This window comes from Haemaphysalis longicornis, unplaced genomic scaffold, assembly GCF_048455015.1.
Source record: "Haemaphysalis longicornis isolate Haplotype H1 unplaced genomic scaffold, Haemaphysalis longicornis Haplotype H1 scaffold_1, whole genome shotgun sequence".
Lineage (NCBI taxonomy): Eukaryota > Metazoa > Arthropoda > Arachnida > Ixodida > Ixodidae > Haemaphysalis > Haemaphysalis longicornis.
Genome location: NW_027526203.1, coordinates 433,039,659 through 433,053,220, shown reverse-complemented (window position 1 = coordinate 433,053,220; position 13,562 = coordinate 433,039,659). Strand labels below are relative to the sequence as shown.

General features: G+C 48.1%; 1 protein-coding gene across 5 annotated transcripts in view; it reads left to right on the top strand.

The window, feature by feature from the left end:
- LOC144155746 (uncharacterized) overlaps positions 1–13,562 on the top strand; it is a 260,323-nt gene that overhangs the window by 184,037 nt on the left and 62,724 nt on the right. For 2 of the 5 annotated variants that reach the window (XM_077687366.1, XM_077687365.1), the window contains exon 2: positions 3,263–3,369. The exons of the other annotated variants lie outside the window; for them this stretch is intronic. The gene's annotated coding sequence lies outside the window, so the exon portion shown is untranslated. The remainder of the gene's footprint in view (positions 1–3,262; positions 3,370–13,562) is intronic. 5 annotated transcript variants of the gene reach the window in all.

Here is a 13,562-nt window from a genome sequence, read left to right as displayed (position 1 = left end):
CTTTTTGTATTCCTGGGTGAAAATATTGTCTTCAACGGGGATTTTTCTTTTGCTATCGCGAAAATCAAGCGCACATCTATTTCAATTATCAGAACACTGCCTAGTACCAGTCAAGCATTGACGTTCTGCCTCAAATATGCCTAATGTTTTCGTTTCGCTCAACAATGTTGACAAGTATGAAGTGCGGTATTTGATTTTGTGGTTTGGGAACGGTTTTTGCAATACAAACTCCTCGTGTCCGGATTCTTTTATTTATTTGTCCGGTGGCTGTTACAGGCAGAACAACAACAACAAAAAATGGGCCGACATTTGCGGTAATTCCTAGGGCGAAATTTAAGCGCAGCGCTAATCGCATCCTTCTCGCTGACGGCGCACAGCTGCTGTGTCTCAGGAAGTGATCGCGTCATCAGCGAACGTACGACGGCATGTCTCGCGGCGGCATGTCACGTACGACGGCATGTCACGTACGAGCATGTCTCGCGGGGCGTCGGCATACCGCCCTCCCCCTCACACTTCACCCGATTTTCCTCATCCGCTTTCCTGCTCGCTCTACCTGTCTACCTCCGGCCTCCTCTTCGTTTACTCGGTTACAACGAGGCCGACGGCGACGCGAAACTACAGGAGCGGGCGCTTAAGAGCTGCGCTCTAAAAAGAAAAATACAGGAAAGGACGCACGCTGTCCTCACAGATGGCTTGCGGGCAGTTCGAAGGCTGGAAAAGTAGATTTCATTGAACAAACCCCCCTTTCATTCACCATGGATGACGGAGAGGGAAAAGTAAGCGTGTGATGTGGGTAAGAGGGAGAGAGAAGAACGAGCCACGTGGAAAGGGTGGCTGGCAACCTTTTGAGGACATTTGTAGTGAAGCATCGCAAGTAGATATACAACGGTCTTCTATGACGGGGCTATAGCTCAGTGGTAGAGCATTCGACATTACATCGAAGAATACCCTGTTCAAACCCGGGTGGCCCCAACAAGAAAATTTTTGAAAGACGACAGTATTTCTGCGGTTCATAAACGCGAAAACGTTGGTCAGTCAGTCAGTCAGTCACTCAGTCTGTCTGTCTGTCTGTCTGTCTGTCTGTTCCTCGATTCAGCCGCCTCGCCTAAAACTAAACGCAGTGTCTACAGTGCCGTCCGACGGCACTCTAGCTGATCGTTGCAGGCATGGCTAGAGTGCCGTCCGACGAAATTCGAATATTTAAAACTAGGCTAGCACCGGCCAAAGAATCTGTCGTTATAGTGTAGAGGATCCGTCTGAGCTTCTTGATCCCAGAGTCGGTGGTTCGAGACTGGCTTTTGCCTCGGTTTTTTTTTTTTTCATTATTTAATTGAAAATTGAAGTGTAATTTTTGTGCCTTAGGTTAGTTTTGGTGTTTTAAATGATTTCTTTGTATGCGTCAGGTTAGCTTGTGTTATGTTTAGGTTAGGATGCCTAGCTTTACGTTGTCTAGAGCGATGTATTGCCAGACGCGACAATTTCGTCATAAAACGCCGGTGGACGTCGATATAGTGGAGTGCTTATAAAACCGTCGGACGGCACTCTAGACACGGCCAAAGTTAAAAGGACTCTTGAACAAGAGACGTTTATGCAAACAAAACATTTCCAAACTGCTAAATCCGATGGCAATGTCCATACTTGTCAACATTGCTCAGCAAAAAGAAAACATTACGTATTTTTAGTAAAACATTAGTATATCTGCCGACATTTCGAGATATCCGTGCTCCCCCCAAGAAACGTTTCGAGCTAAAGGGGGACACAGGCGTAGCACCTATTGGAGGTAAATGCACGGTGAGAAAAAGTTTCGACTTAACCAATATTTCAAGATATGCGTGTTGGAGTCAACGAGGCATTACTGTTGTTTGATTAATTATTGCGCACTTCTGCCTATACTAAACACATTGATGTTTACATTCTACTAAGAATGCAAACCTTTTTTAATACATGGTTAAGCCATTGTCATAACGGTTTGGCCGAAAAACTGGACTGGAAGTAGAGGGTTTACTCCATGAAAGAACGAAATAAAAAAAAATCAGAGGCAAGGAATGGTCTACGTCCTCACAAGAAATGGACGGCTGAAGGAACGTGTGGATTCCTTCGTCCTGCAGGGGACACAAACAAGCTGCGGCTGCGGCTGCTGCTGCTGATGGTGATTATGATGATGGCGATGTTGACAAAATAATACTTAGTCACATCAGGATGCTATGTTGGCAAGGCTCTGAAAAAAGAAAAAAAAAAAAAACCCGCACAGAGGAACAATGTTCAGGCGCTGGTGCCTACCACCGCGGTCTCCATTTGGGATTTCTTCTGCGCACAGCGCGAAAAGCCTGCTATGAAGCATGCCACCAGTGGCCAGGAAGCCAAGAGAGGCCCAGGCGAGACAGACGAGGTAGGTGCTGGCGGCTGGTCGTTATTTCTGGGCGAAGGGTTGGAGGGGGCCTCTCCCTGTGGCGGCGTCGCAGGTCAGGAGTGGGGCCCCCCGCTTGCTCGGCCGGCGTCTGGCCGCACTGGCCGTGGCGCTCCATCACGGTGACGCGAAACAAAGACGGGCGCTTAGCGCGGGGGCATCCCGGCCACGCGGCTCGCCTGACAGCGCCGGTGTGGCCGAACGCCGCGAAACAAATGTCCCCTCGGCTTTGTTCGCCTGAATCCCGCGACAGTGACAAACCGCGAGCCGGCCACGAGGCTTGTGAATCACACGAGGCGGCCGCCGCCGCCATTTGTGGTTTGCCCCGGTCTGGGTGCACGCGTGCCATGCCAGCCGCAGCATGTCCAACCGACGCCTAGCTCGGATGCTTCGCCCGCGCGAAACTGACGAAGAAAAACGCATACATAGCTCGCGGCGAGAACTGTTTCTGGACGCAATACTTGCCGCGAGCGCAGAATCCCACCGCGATCCAGCAGGGAAAAAGTAGGAAAGGATGGCATTGCTTATTCGAAGTAATGATCTTTTGTTTCCAGCTGACACACGCATACGCACACACGCACAAAAGCAAAAAGGTCCTCAGTGATTTGATTATTGTTAAAATTTAGGACAAGCTAGGTTTCGTGCAGCGCGGGCCAACCCTGGCCACTTGCATACTTTACTCGCAAGAAAGCAGGCAGCAAACTTGTGTGATCCGTGACTTCTTAAAGAACTGCGATCCAATTGTCAATTTCTTGAACATTTATTGTCTGCGATGAGACACATGGAAAGTGTCGCCGTGCCGCTGCTGCACTGTTTTCCGCTCATAGATCTGATCGTCCTGACGACTGCATGCAGGTGCTGCCTTGAGTGAACCATCATCATCCTGCTCAGATCCACTGCAGGACGAAGGCATCTCCCATTGACCTCCAACCGCTCCTGTCGTGCGCTGCTCGAGTCCACAAGTTTGTTCCCAAATCTCTTTATTTCATCCGTCCATCGGAATAATGGCCTTCTCCTCCTTCTAGACCCATCTCTTGGTATCCACTCTGTTACCCTGTCTTGAGTATAAGCAGCGCAATATTGTTTACCGCGTTTGTGTTTCTCTTCGTTTCGCTGTATTGATAACGAATAATGGCGAAACCGTGCACCCCTCCGTCAAACAACGACGATGGTTGAACGCGAAGCTTTCTCGTGATGCATGCTTTGGTTGGCCAGTCCCATACTGCGAGTGTGTGCTACTCTAGAGGTACGCACCACTTTTCTAGAATACCCAGAACAACTCTCGGGTGTGCACTCCGTAGGCCTAACTAACGTGTGTGTTTGAGGTGTACGGCGCGTATTGGTACCTGCTACTTGGCGCTCGCTTCGCCCGTGTCGAAATGAAAAAATTGAGCAGACGCCGACTTCATAACGCGAGGGACCCGGGTTCGATTCCGGACACGGCAAGCGTTTTTTTTTTTTTTTTCTTTTACGTCACCCGTCATCATCGTCTGCGAAAGTCGGCTTTCCTGCAGGGCGTGTTGGCGTACAGCGGCATCAGTGGGGGTCACGAAAGCTTCGCTTTAATGTAAAGAAGAAGAAAACGGAAAACCCCCTATTTGCAACTGTGTCCGAGTGGCAGCGCTTCGAAACCATTTGCTGTGAATCTGCTTTTTTTTACATGGAAGCTGTTAATGCTGTCTACGCCCTGATCGCTTGTGTCCGCCGTTGAAACAGAACAAAAAAATCGATTCTACCAGACACACGACTGCACATGGCTGGAGCGGGTATCGGCAGTGAAGCTGCTAGCGCTGCCCCGACCATATTATTTCGCGCTAATCATCAATAGGGAAATCGATTGTACCCGGCACACGCGTGTACCCAGCTGGAGAGCGTACAAGTGTCTCGTTCATTCATCTGATGGAGATCCAAGTGATGGTATAGCAGTTTTGCGTGCCATCCTTCGATCGGACAGGCGCTTCTGAACATAAATTATCGTGCCTTATTATTATTTTTTTTTTTGAAGGAGAAGGGGGTCGGGGTGAGGTGCCGTTAGGGCCATGCTGTCACGAAAAAATGTATAATTGCCTCCAGAAGGGACGGCGCTCTGACTAGGATGCGTAGGAAGGAAAAATAATAAGGATATAGAATCTGTACAGCACAGCAGACTGTATGAACAATCTGATCAAATTGACGGGGAATCGTATTATGAACATGTCACCAAGAGTGACCGCACAGAAGACGTGAATAGCTGCTCTTAGTGCTCCAAGGACGCGGGTTCGATCCCGGCCGCTGCGCTCTTTTTTCTAATGGAAACGAAAAATGTATAACCCACGTGTACCGAAAGATCCCAGGTGACTTCAAATTTATCTGTAACCCTCCATTACGGCGCGTCTCACAACTAAGGATGAGCTTCGGCGCGTAAAACCACCAAAATTTGAATTTATTTTGTTGCTAGTGTGAAGAGGATGGTAAGGATGAGAGTGGAGTGAAGAAGTGAGGGCACCGTAATATTGACTCGGCAATGCTTGCCCTCACGAACGGGAGAAGGTATTTTAACGCCTACACCCACACGACAGCTGTACAGGAACGTCAGCGATTGGTGTGATTATGTGACGTCAACTGCGTCAGAGGATGAGTGACTTCTGCTCAACTTCGGCTGGCCCTATAAGGGCCGACGTTTCTCGGTCATAAACGAATTTTGAAAAATAACCTCGCCATACTTCCATCTCTTCTCCTTTAAAACCAAGAATCATCAGAGTTTTTGCATTCATAAGAAAGTTTCCGTTGCCTGCAAACAGAATCGGCTGCTCCTTTGCTCCTAATGATGACGTAACAAGCCTACCAAGTCCAAGATCGAGCCGGAAAACGCCCATCACAGGAACCCGCGATCTATATCCACACTCAGTCCATGTGCGTCCCATCTGTTGCCTAGTAGTGTTCTGCGGGTAGGGATTCATTTACAATGAAACTCGCCCAATGTTCAACTCGCCTTCTGCGTGAATTCCCTCCGTATGCAAATAAGCGATCTCACGAAATTCCAGTGACTAGTATACCTTCCGCATTATCGGCGCGTAACGCGATGTTCTCAGGCGGTTCACACGGAATTATAAACGTCGTTTGACTTCCCACTTGGTTCTGGCGCGAAGGCTCCCAGTGAAAAGCCACAAACGATTCACCAACAGCCTGTCCTATCTTATCTCCAGCTGCTCCGCTATTTCGGGCCTCGATCACAATTCTGGTTTTGGAATGCCACGCTTTAGCAGGTTTTAATAATTGACGAAACTCTTTCTTTTGACTGTTCAAGAATAACAAAATCATAAAGAAAAAGAACTGACGCAGCGCCCATACACTGACTCGTTTTTCGCTCAGGTCATTTACAAAAATGGCGGGCTTAGTTCATCGTGCTTGTCAGCTCCACCTTTAAAGAATAAACTAGCTCGGTCTGCTTTAACAGACTGAGCTAGGATTATTTAAATACAATTGGTTGCGGCAGCACTGGAAATCAGGCCACTTTTTCACAGCCCCAGCTGTCTATTGGGGTGCATTTATAGGGGATACTTTTTCGTGGAGAGCGTCTGTCTCCGTGTGTGCGTCGCCGGTATCACCGCGCATGCGCTCTCCAGCGCAGATATGAAAAAAACAAAGTGAGTTTGACCATCTGACAATTTGACAATTGGCACGTGGTTAGGTTCAACGTAAAGGACGAAATAGGCTTAACAACATACCAGTCATGCAAATTCGCCCGCAATGGTGACAGCTGCCATCAGAAGCTCACGGCCGGTTCAACACTCTTTGGCTGCGACGTCATGACTATGAGAGCCGTCAGTCGCTCATGGCGGATTCCCACTGGTAGCCATTTCGACATACCTACCCACACTTGCGCTTCACAACGAGAAGTGACGCCCACGCGTTCTCACATCATAAAAGAAAGCTTAGGCGGCTTAAGCCCCCACCCTAACTTTTCTGATTCGTCTTTCTCTTTCTAGTACCTCGCACACTGCTCTCCCTCAAACACAGTGTTACTCCTCTCCCGGTTTTTCATGGACATGCACATATGTATCGCCATTTCGGCTCAAATGGTGAGAAGAACTGGATATTTACCGGCGTGCAGGAACGGGCTAGTGGCATTACGTCGTCTACTTAATTCCTTGCAATGCGCGGCGGGAAAAAGGCCGTGCGCAGCCAGTCGCACTTCATTACTGTTGCCACAGAGTTTTCGCCTTTGCGTATTACGGCCACCTCATTAGCAACCGGGGCACACAGAATACCAGACTCTTCGTGCTGGCTACGTAGGCGGCCTCTCTTCCCAGTCCTACGCACTGCACTCGCCGTCGGCCGCGGCTCTGACGGCTCTGTTCACTGCTGCTTTATTCCCCGCTTTAAATGCCTGCTGTTCGCTATTAGCATATTGAGTTAACCGGAACAAGGGAAGTGAAGGCCTTTTTTGTTTCTCGGCGATTCTCCAGCGCGCGCAGCCCCGGCGGCAGGCGTGAAATGATCAGTGTGGGCTTTCACTTCGCATACATTCTCATTAAAACGCCGCGAGCAGGGAAGGAAACCAATTAAAGTTTTTGTTTTTCCCTAGAGTTCGTTGCTGTTCGTTGCTGTTCGTTGCTGTTCGTTGCTGTTCGTTGCTGTTCATGGCTGTTAGGAGGAATACAATAAACGTACGCATACGTGTGTTTGTTGTATTCTTACGAACAGCCAAGTGCCTGGGGATAAAAGTTCGAACGCTATAAAATAGATTTCTCGATCAGTTCAGGCTTCTCATCGAACTCCGTGTTTCGCTCTCATATAATATTGCTTGCTCGTCCAAGGAGCGAAAATGTGGAACCTATTATTCCCTACAGTTCCGCCGCCGCTGTGGTAGGAACAATCTCGCTTCCAAGCAGCGGTACATTAATACATTGTGCCCAAGTTTCACAGCCACTAAACTGAACTGAATGGTTGAGTTTTAACGTCACCCGCGATAAATGTTTGCCACACACACAGCCACTTATATTTCATTTAATCTTACGACAGCTGAGCCAGTACCGGGTGCAGGGGCCCAAACTGAGAACGCTTCCAAAAGTACAGTGCGCTCACACCAATCATGCGTACTTGCCACGTAAACACTGCGCTGTTTCACACGGAATGATCCCTTCGACAGAAGTGCACTTCACCTAATCAGATTAGAAGCGCGCTGAGCCTGGATACATGTTGTGTGGGACGGTGTTTTCCGCGGAACACAGTCTGCTTCTTTTGCACCGACTCATATGCACCGAACCGACTCATAGCCAACGCGTATATGCAGGCTCAGGCCGCTGCGATGCTGCCTGCCACGTTGAACAGCCCGTGTGCATCGAGCAGGCAGCATTAAATTTGAAGTTCGGCTTTAAACGTGGTGGCATTATGCTAGCTTTGGCCGGCTTACTCCCACGAAACGAGTGGGGGTCACGATCACTGCAAGTTTATCAGGTCATCCTCAAGCATTAGTTGTTACAGAGCATGGATACACTTTAACCCACGGCGAAAGTTGGGTCAAATTTCACAGCTCCACTTAGCTGTTCCCGTGTTACCAAGGGGACCGTGATCTCAAACTATCGCAGATTGAGGCCCGATCTCTACCATATATGAAAACGCAATTCCCGAGCTATGCGAATCGCGGGGGAGGGCAGGGCTCCAAATTAATTAGGGTCACATGTGTTGCGGGAAATTTAATGATGTGTACGGGGACGTTGAAGTGTTCCCAATTACACATTTCTTCTTAATTCACGCGCTGCCGGAAGTTGGACTCACGATTAGCCGCCAACAGACACCAGCGTAGCAGGCAGAGTAGCGAATATCCAGGGAAACATGAAGACAATATTAAATGTTTCAGTCACATAGCGTCTACCGCCGTTCTTCGTGGTTACGATGGCTATGCATGTGTTTAGTTAGTTAGTGAGTTAGTTTATTTGTTTTGTTTTTCGTTTTTTTGTTTCCTTGTTTGTTTTGTTTGTTTGTTTGTTTGTTTGTTTGTTTGTTTGTTTGTTTGTTTGTTTGTTTGTTTGTTTGTTTGTTTGTTTGTTTGTTTGTTTGTTTGTTTGTTTGTTTGTTTGTTTGTTTGTTTGTTTGCGGGAGGGCTGGCGGGCAAAATAGAGAGAGAGAAAGAGAGAGATGGAGAGAGACATAACAAGTTCAGATTGAAGTTTTGTAGTTCACTTGCTAAAAAAGCAATGCTGAAAAGCTGGCCGTTGTGAAGGACTCTTCCGGCTTAATGTAGGCGAGCCAGCAAAGATTGTGCCCGAAAGTGCTTCCGTATATCGCCATCAGCGTGTAGTATTCGTACGAAGCCGTCGCTTGAAATCCAACCTGCATCAGAGGGCCTTCGGCATTGAGCAGCGTCTGCGTGAATGTTTGCGCACGTATGGAAACGCTTCGAATACCCCTCGAGTCGCTGATATATGACACTACGTAAATTAACAAAGAAATGGCTTTATCGACCTTTGGGAAGTACGCCGAACGCAATTATGCACGTCGTGGCTCCCGGCACAGCTCCTGAAAGCAAACATCTATCTCTCTCTCTCTCTCTCTCTCTCTCTCTCTCTCTCTCTCTCTCTCTCTCTCTCTCTCTCTCTCTCTCTCTCTCTCTCTACGCCGCTGTATCTCCCTGTCAGCGCGTTGTCTCGTTCGATCTTTCTCGTTTCTCCCACTCCCCTCCACTCTCTCTACACTAGCAATTGTTGGCGGTTGTAGGAGAAGTTGTTGAAGCATGCTGGTACTACAAAGCTAATACTTGAGTGATTCAGATAGGACGTTGTGTACTACGAAATTCTTCGAATGTTCCCTAGGGACAAGTGTCGAATGTTCCCTAGGGACAATATAACCGTTGTGGAGCACGTCAAAAGCACTGATATTTTTTTTTTTGGAGTAGGCTCATTAGAGCGGCAAAAAGCTAACTACGCTCTTCCCGTTGCAATAAAATTCGTAATATTGTTTGCGAATATAACATGACAGCAGTACTAATATTACTGAATAAGTACCCTCACCTTTGTACACAACACAGCGAATGTTATAAAATAAACTCCTGTGCTTGTAATACTATTTTTTTCTGTATGTGTGAGCACGGCCTTTGAAGGAATCGAAGAAAGTAGCATAACACAGAGCAAGAGCTCTGGAAAAGCTTTTTATAACCATAGATTCAATGAGAAAATAAATACTGGTGGTTGCTGACACGGCTTGGCTTGCAAGTGCCGTGCCTCCTGGTGTAGTTGCGCTCTTCCAAAGATATATAAAAAGACAAAAACAACCAACAAACAACCGCCGCACCAGAGAACGGTCTTAGGAGGCAGCCCCTAATCCCCGCCCTCACTGGATGCCTCCGACGCCGAAGCAGCTCGCAAATGCATTCGATGTAGATTTCTCAGCAGTAATCATCACGGTTGCAAAAAGCGCAAAATGCCCACTGTCTGAGGTAGACTGGGATATGGGGAAAAAAGAAGACAGCTTTGTTCCCTCACGCTATTAACAACAGCGCTGAACTTGTTCGATCGCGTAGGGGGCCCCCCTAATCTCGCTCTGATCTCCAAAGGGTTTTCCCTCGCTGTTGCTTTTTGTGCGATCCCGCGCGAGAACGACTGCGGGCTTTTTTTCGCGCGTTATTCCTACGGCCTTCTCGTTGCGGCGTTGACTAGCCCCTCGAGTTGCAAAAAGCCGGGCGGCACACTGCTCGCATACACGCGGTGGTATCTGGAGCGGCGGCAACCTTCGCCGCTGTTGGGACGTATAAACGAGAATGATCCCCGCGGGAACGCATTCGCGGCACTCGATCAAAGCGCGCCAAAAGGAGAACCCCGAGCGCTGATGTCTTTATCATGCATTCTCTCGACCCGGCCCCGGCTTTTATCCTCGCTTTTTTTCACTTCTCGGCCTCTCCCTCCGTCTCCCGGTTACTTGGATCCTTTCACCCTACTTCACGTGCTCGAAGAACGCGCCCCCATTTTTTTATTGCTGCGTTCCAGTGGGGAATATTGTGTTGCTTGCGCTCCCGGCGCACGAACGATGCGCGCTGACGCGAAACGTTGATAGGCGGCAGAACTGTGAGCTATTTCTTCTTCGCGAAAGCTTTCTTTTTTCGTTTGTCGTCGGCTGTGGACCGCCGAATCACAGACCTTTCCCCTCCCGTTTACGAACCGGTTGTAAACAGGTGCCCGCTGCGGCACGCACGCTGACGGCTGGCGCCGCAGAAAAGCGGAAATAGGAAATATCCCTTAACAGCACACATCGGCCCCGAATAACCGAAGTGCTGAGTGAGCTGCCATTGAAGCGGTCGCGTACACACGGGATGGTGGTAGTACGGCTTCGTGGTTTACACGGTACTTTGATTTTTTCCCGAACATTGAGTTTGTTGACTTCGGTTAAGCATAGCCCGGAAGGACCGTGAAAGTGGGTTTCGAGTATCTGCCCGTCAACTGGGCGGGGCTGCATAAAATACAGTCACCTTGCAAAGTTGGAACTATTTACTGTACGCTACGATTCTCGCTTGAATAATTATGAGTGTGAGTTATCAGAAATTTATCAAGCGCTATGAATAGCAGAGTTATGATGCACGCAACAAATAGCTTCACCTACACAGGACGACTTTAACCCTCGTTGGGGGTTTGTATGCGGATGAAGATGGACCATCTCAGCCCCACCTTTATGCTGAATGACATCAATATGCTTACTTGTTGATTTGATTGATTGTACGGTTTAACGCGCCGACGCAACGCAGGCGATGAGGCGCGCCGTAGTGTAGGGCTCCAGATTAATTTTGACCACCTGGGGATCTTTAACGTGCGCCGAAATCTCGCACACTCGGGCGTTTTTGCTTTTCGCCTCCATCAGAAAAGCGGCCGCCGCGGCCTGGAATCGAACCCGCCTCCTCGTGCTCAGCAAATATTTACTTGTACTTACAATGTACTTACAACGCCCTTACAATGTACTTAATGGGAGGAGGAGAGTAGAAAAATTGGCGCCATGTGTTAGAGCAGGCAAAAACGATTATCCCACTTTCAAAACAAGAACACAGAAATAAAAAGGGAAATTCCCAAGTCGGTGGGCATGCCGCCTTTTGTGCTACTGCCGTTTCGTCCCTTTGGCATGCCTGAATCCCTTTCGCCCGTCACAGCCGGCTCCTTCTCCCCCTTCCCGAAAATTCCCCGTTCATACACATCGTGGACATGCCGAAGGGACTTTGTGCTCGCCGACGAGGCACGTGCACGCGAACCAGTGTACTGACATCCAGCGTAATGCTTGCGCGCCTCTCGTCTCTCTATGTATTGTTCCCTTCAATTTTTCGACGAACCAAGCTATGGATCCAGCAAGGTTGCGCACTGTTGGGGTTGATTTCCGCACAGACACGATTTGCTGAGATTTGTTAAAAAGTTAATCGGCAACCGCCAAAATACTTCAGCGCGTACGCGTAGCGAAAATTACCACTCGACCAAAGCTGCCTGTTTTTGTTGCCGTACGCGAAAAGTACTATGCTCTCGTCACGTAAGTAAGTAATGCGACATTGAGTACGGAAGTAAAGAACGTAAAGAAATGCAGTAAAGACACTGCGAAACTGTATCCTTATCTTGAAACTTCCGGCGCTTTCATGAATATGAAGGGAAAGCTTTAGGTACAGCGTGTAAATCATTGCTTACAGTTTACTTAATAACTGATCTGGTATGTTGAAACTCTAGTTTTCAACAACAAAAAAAGCAGGATTTTTAAATTTCTTTTTGTAGGAAAGGAATGTGCCGAGGAAATGACCGCCCAAATGTATGTAATATGTCTCTAAAATAGATCTGAAAAGGTCGACACAGGGTGCTGCGAAGGTATTATTGATCGGAAATGTTGCTGACTTGAAACTGGTCGCATCGATATTTGATTGAAATTTAAGGTTGCCGAATGGCAAGCAAAGGGCGGAGATGGTACGAGGAAAAACCTGGCGGTGTGTGTTTCGCTTAAAGCGCACCAATTAAACCAAGCCTTGCGGCTCAGTAGTTTACTCAACACGTCAGTGCCCAAATAACTAATTAGGATGTTAACAATTCAGCCTTATTTATTGCCATAACTGGACTAGAGGGAAAAAAATTGCCTTCGTAACATCACTGCCAGAAAGATGCACAGGCTTTGATTCCACGCGTGGCGTTTGGTATTTTTTAAAGCTTTTGTGTATTGTTCACGGCACACACCCTCATACATAGCAAGCTTCGCATACACAAGAGTGCAACTTCCTCCCAAACATATCTGTAATCTCTGGTTCTGATAAAAGCGCTCTCTCGTAAGTACGTTCTATTAGGACAGAAGTGACTGCTTCGGTAATCGCACGGCAAAAACACACGAAATTAACCGAATTATGACAAAGTGCCGAGGCGTTTTTTTTTTTTTTTTTTCAGGTTTTCCCTATAGAACCTCACCCTATCTCCGGCCCGCCTTTATTCTTAGTAACAGGTACAATTCCGCGACTCGTCAAGCTCGTATACGTAAGTAGAAAGCGAAGTATAACTCAGGACAAGAAATATGGAAAAAAAAAATCACGGGCCATCTCCACTAACGGGAAACCTGGTGAGGGGCGTAGCATGCAGTGTATAAGTATTCTTGGCGCCTTGGCGTTTTTGTCAACGGATATAAAACCGTTAGGGGGTACAGGTATACAGCTTTGCTGTAAAAGTCTCTTGTCTTTGAAGCGCGAAGCTCTCAAGCGCGAGGCGTAAACGAGTGTCCCGGTGTTTTATTACTGTGACTGCATGAGACGAACGACGATTACAACGACGACAGGAGACGCCTACAGCCCCTAAGGGGCTTCGCCCCTAAAAAACCGCTTGTATCGTTGTCTGTCTTATTTGTGTCCAATACTCCCACTGCATGTCTTACTATTGCTTCTCCACTGCCGCAACTGCCTGATCGAACGTGCGGTTTCCCCTCGCACAATCTCCCTGTCATCCTGCGGTTATAGTGCACAACTGGGCTGGCCTGCGCGCATCTTGCACAACAACCGATGAACTATTCGTGGACACAAGGATATCGCACACCGCACTTTGTGGCTTCTCGGCATTTCACCCGCTACATTGTCATTGTTATCGTTCTGTTATTGAGGCCTTGGAATTGACTTCCCCAGCAAACCTCCCTATACGTCCCACAACGCTTAAATCGATAGCGACAACACTGGTGTATACTCTCG